Source organism: Aedes albopictus, chromosome 2 (assembly GCF_035046485.1).
Source record: "Aedes albopictus strain Foshan chromosome 2, AalbF5, whole genome shotgun sequence".
In the NCBI taxonomy this organism is placed as follows: domain Eukaryota; kingdom Metazoa; phylum Arthropoda; class Insecta; order Diptera; family Culicidae; genus Aedes; species Aedes albopictus.
Window position 1 is genome coordinate 200,510,588 of NC_085137.1, and position 6,026 is coordinate 200,516,613.

Below are 6,026 nucleotides of genomic sequence, written 5' to 3' on the forward strand. Positions count from 1 at the left end.
CAAAAACTAAATTTTAAAAAATGAGGATCGCCTGATTTTCCTCTAGTGGAAAACTAACATTTTCCATAGACACCAACTACTTTAAAAAACCATAACTCAAGAACGAAGCATCGTAGACACATTTTTTTGTGAAATCATAAGCAAATTTTCTCAGAAATTAAAAAAGAAAAAATAAAAATTGTTTTCCACAAAATGTTCCACTGTTGGAAAAGTCGGAAATATTTCCTATTTTCAAAGTCCGGAAAAATCCCCACAAAATATTTTTAAAATAAATTTTATAAGCAATATTCTATAAAATTTTCACGATGTGATTTTCTCCAAGTTTTTCTCCGTTCCTGAGTAGTGACCCATTTTATGCAAATTAATAAGAGGGACGGTCGAAAATCAACCAACATCTGGACAATATCCACAAAATTGGTCATAATTCAAAAACGGAGAAAAACCACATCGTGAAAGGTTTACACAATATAAGCTTATAAATCAATTTCTTGGGAATTTTTCCGGACTTCGAAAATAGTTTTTCCGACTTTTCCTCTAGTAATTTTTACAGGAATTGCTCTAGAAAGTCTTTCAGAAGCTCGTTTGGGAAACGTTCGCAGGCATTCTTACGGAAACCTTTCCAGAGATTTCTCCAAAAATTGTTCCCTGGGCAGTTCAAACAGTAATTCCTCCAGTCTTCCTGGATTTGCCTAGAAATTCTTTTTCAGGCGTTCTCAAAAAACTCATTCAGCAGTATTGCCAGGAATTTATGCCAGAGTTCCTCCAGATTTTTTGTAAGAGTTTTTCGAGCTAATTTTAGAGTTGTTTTAGAAATTCTCCTATGAGCTCCACCGAGATTTTTTTTAGTTCTCTTAGGACTGCTGTACGAATTTCTTCAAAAAACCCTTTAGGGTTTTCTCCATGCAATCATCTAGACGGTCTACCAAGGATTTCTCAAGGATATTTTCAAAATATTCCAGGATTTCTCAGAAATTCTTAAAACGAATCGGATTGATCAGATTTTTTTTCCAAAATATCAGCATTCCTAAAAATTCTGTGCAGAATTTCTGCATTAATGACATCTTCAGGAATTCTTTAAATAATTTATCCAAGGTTTCACTCATGCATTTCTACAGGGCTTTGCTCAGCATTTTTTCCAATATTTTTTTAGGTATTTCTTAATTATTTTTTCAACGATTAACCTTAGTTATTCATCAATAATTTATTAATCAAGGACTGCACAATAAATTGCTTACAATATCATCAAATGGTGTAAGAATATTACTGGAAATACCTCAAGTATCCTTCTAGAAATTTTTCGAACTCTTCCAGGATTCCTCTAGAAAACTTCAAAGACGCGTTCAGGAAATTCTTCTGGGCAACCTTTAAACACTTCTTCAGTAATTCTTCCAAGACTTCTTTGAATGGTTTATCCGGGTATTTTAAAGGATTCCTTCATACAATCCTCCAGAAAGACTTTCAAGAATTCCTCCTAGTGTTATTGATGAGATACATCCAGAAGTTCTTAACCACTTCTTCAAGGAATTACAATTCTTTCAAAATGAAAGAGAAACTTCTTCAGAAATTTTGTGTGTTGGACTAACATTAAAAGTTAAAAAATACAATAATAAAAAATAAAAATATCTTCAGAAACTTTTCCAAAGATTACACAAATATATACTTCGGGATTTTTTTCATCTGGGAATTCTAGCAGTATTTCTCTTGAAATTGTTCCAAGATGTATTTTCATTAATTTCTCCTAAAACTGTAATCAGAATTACTCCAGGAATTGCTCCAATTGTTGCTTTTTCTTCATAAGTTCTCCTATGCATCGGTTCAAGAATTTTTTCAGGGGGATCTTCCAGAAGTTTCTTCTAGAATTCTAGATTTAATAACATAAATAATATTTACCCTGCAAACCCTCCACTAATTCTTGCACACGATTTCTTCAAGGATTACTTCAAAAATCAGTACAGGAATACTTCAAAAGAGTCCTCCAAAAGTGCACCCAAGAAAAATTCTGGGAATACTTACAAAGAATTTTCTAGTAACTTCTGTGGGAAATTCTAGAAGGATTTCTGGAGCAATCCTTGGGAGAATGGAGAAAAACAAAAGGAATTCTTTTTTTTTGGAGTGTACCTTAAAAGAATATTTGGAGAAATTTTTGAAATTTTTTTTTCGCAGGAATTTGTAAAATAGTTTTCAAATAAATTACAAAAATTAGAAGAGAAATTTCTGGAACAATCGTTTTAGTAATTGAGATGAATTCTTAGGTGAATTACTAGGCCAGCCCTTAAACGATTTCCTGGAAACATTTTTGGAAGAATTTCTGGAGAAAAATTCAAGGACGAAGGCCTAAAAGATTTCCTGGAGAAAACGTTGCCAGGATTTTAAAGATATTCTTGGAATAATTTACAAATTAATTTTTGAATAAATATCTGAACGAATGCTTGAAAGAACTACGGACTATTTTTTTTTAGAAACCACAAGAAGAATTTCTGTAGGAATTTCTAAAAGAGTTTTAGGAGAATTGCAAAAAAAAACTCTTGAAAAAAAAATCCTGGCAATTGTTGGATGAGTCCTTGCAAGTATTTTTGGACAAATTCTTTAAAGAATTATCGAACATTCAATCGTAAGAATGGCTGAAAAAACATCACAAGAATTACAGCAGTTTTTTTTTGAAAAAAAAATCTTGATGAACAAATCTTTCCAGTTCCTGCTTCTAGGAACTCGACAAATTCTCAGAAGCATTCCTAGAGAAATTCTTGGAAGAAGAATTGGAAAAATTTACAGATATTTTTTTTGATGATTACTGGAATTATGGAGCGATTTTTGGAAGATCTACTAGCGATAGATATGTGGAGAGGATTTCTCGAGAAATCCTGCAATGAAAATTCCGAACTAGGCCTTCCAAGAATAACTGGAGGAATCTATAGTATTTTTTTCAGGATTTATGTGAAGCAATTCTCAAAAGATTGTTTAAAGATAATCTGGAGAAATTCTTCAAAGATTCTTGGGAAGATCTTTTGAAAAATGTGTAGATAATTTTTTAAAAGAATGCTTGAAGGGACTATTGGATTAACCATCATACAGTGGCTACCACCGTCAGAACCATGCTGATGCTGTGTTCAGCAAGCATTACTCGCCTAAAAATACTTCGAATAATGCCGGACTAATCTTAAAATGAGTTCTTGAAGGAATATTTAAAAGAATTCCTAGGGGAGCCCTCACAATAATTCCTGAAGGAAACCGTTGAAGTATCTCTAAACAAAAACGAATCCAAAGAATCTTTGGAGAATTTCAGGAAGATCCCTTGAAAGAATTCTATGAAGGATTTTTGAAATAATTTTCCATGGAATTCTCGGAAAAAAGTCTTGGAGGATTTTTACCATTGTACTATTGGAAGAATTCGTGGAATTATTCTTAGGAGGAATCCTGAAGGTTTTTTGTTGTGCTTGTTGTTAATAAAAACAAAAAAAACAAATATTATTTCAGAAGTTCCTGGAATGATTGTTTGAAGAATTCATGGTTGATTTACTAGACTAACCCCAAAAAGGAATCCATGAAATTATGCCAAGAGGAATCGTAAAACGAATACCTGAATAAGTCCTTGGAGGAGTCCGAAGGAAAAATCGTGGAGGATGTTCGAAAACAAATCCAGATTTGTTTTAAATAATGTTTCAAGAGATCCTTAAGAAGAAATATTCACAGCAGCAAAATTGACAGGAATTCCTTGTGAAAGTTGTTGGAGATGTTTAGAGGGTAATTCCCTAGAAGAAACCTTGAAATATTACCTGAAGAAATCTTGAAGAAGTTCTTAAAAGAATTTCTGTGGGAGTTAAAATAATAATTTCTGTTGAAATACGTGGAAGTATTCTTATAAATCTGATGAGGAATTTGTGGAACTTTTTTTTTTTTTTGAAATTTTTTTGAAGAATCCTTAGACTTACGAGGATTCCTTAGAATAGCAGAAATTTTAAGAAGAATTTCTACTTACATGGTCATTTTTCACTAAATTGGCCATAACTAAGAAAAGAAAAAAAAGTGCATTCCAAAACTTTCAGCGCTTAAAGCTTATGAAATCACCTTCTCAAGAATATTTTTTTGAAAATTTTTCGCGAATTCGGGCATAGTTTTCCCGGCTTTTCTTTATGACTTTTCTCAACAATGGAAAATTTTGTGGAAAACTTTTTCCACCTCATATTTTTTTTTTGATTCCTAAGTGAATTTGTTTTTATTTTCTAAAAAAAAACTTTGTTTCTACGATGCTTCGTTCTTGAGTAATGATTTTTCAAAGAAAATGCTTATATGGCACATTTGGACATTTTTCAACAAAATTGGCCATAACTTAAAAACCAAAAAAAAAGTGCATTCAAACAATTTTAATCGCTGAAATAATAAAATAACTTTTTCAAGAATATGTTTTTGAAAATTTTTCACGAGTGCAGGCACAGTTTTTCCGTTTTTTTTTACGAATTTTCTCAACTGTGGAAAACTTTTTCCAGTTCATTTTTTTCTGGTTTCTGAGAAAAGTTGCTTTCATTTTCTAAAAAAAACTATGTTTCTACGAAGCTTCGTTCTTGGGTTATGATTTTTCAAAGTAGTGTCAGGGGAAAACAAAAAAAAAATCCACCTGAGTTTTCCGGAAAAATAGACATCCCCGAATTTGCCTCATTTTTTTTATGTTCATGTCATGTATCCAGGAGCCTCGCCTGTGGAAAAAGTTTCATGAAAATCTGAGATTTTCATTTGTTTCAATTTGTACGATAATTAAAAATAAAATCCCCAACACTCCCCGATGTACGATTACGAAACTAGTACCGAAACAGATGGACTGCAGCTTATTAGACTATGTTTCCTTTAGAGTTGTTTTAAAGTCAAGATGGAAAGACCTAGCAATGTGTGTGTCGACATGGCCCGACAAGATTAAATTCCGTGAATTTCACAAACGCTCGATTGACACTTGGAAGCCCTAAAGATTGTTGTGTTATGTTTGCCGCAAAGATGCTTTTTTGTTGATCGTTGTAGTTTTGTGAAATAATGATTGTTAGTTTGTAATGGTAAATTGTATGCTGTGGATAAGTAAAAATGTGTAGAATTATACGTGTCGAAAATATAGTTATAAGTAATTTTAAGCAGTCTGTACAACACATAGTTGAAGACGTTGTAATAAATAAATGTGTAATCTATCGTAGTCCAACGTCAACAGATACTTACAAAGCTTCTAATGATCTCAATCCGATCAACGCCTCCGTCGGGACTCGTTGCAGCAGATTGCCTTCCAGTCTCAAACTCTTCAGATAGTTGAACCCACGAAAGGTTACGTTTTCCACCCCGGCAATCAGGTTGCTGTCCAGCTGCCTGTGAAACAGAGAAAGACAGATAGGCACACACAGTTTAAATCCAAAACAAACCCGAGGTCGAATCAAAATTGAATCGAATTTGCGGTTGTGCTACCCGACGGGGACCCGGTTTTGTGGCAAAAGGTGCGTAATCGATATTCTAACCCACTCCCCCCCTCGCATACTTACAGGGTGGCAATGGTGCGAACTCGACGCAGCGCTTCCGCCGGTATCCGCACGAGGCCGCAATTTTGGAGCACCAGCTTCTTCAAGCTTGACAGCCCGAAGAAGGCCTCGCTGTCGATGTGTTCTATCCTGTTGTGGGAAAGGATTCTGGAAAGAGAAGGGGCAAAATTGTGGGGTCATTATGGGGGACGTTATCGGTGTTTGGGTTGTTGGGAGCGGCCATCGTCGTCGTTTTGCTTGAAGCTATCGTCCTTGGTTCGAAGTTGGATATTCAAAAACTGCTCAGAAACTCAGCGAACAACTTTAACAAGTTGTTGTTTTAGGGACACAAAACGGAATATATTCGTGACATTTGTATATTTACAAAAATAGAATGGCTAGAGAACAAATAAAAAGAATAATATAAATCTTACTCTATTGCGATCGAAAAAGGATTCGTAGTATGGCAAAATATTTGGAGACACCACCCAAAGAAAACTTTTCTTGCCTTTGGAATCCCATCAAACAATGTATTTTATA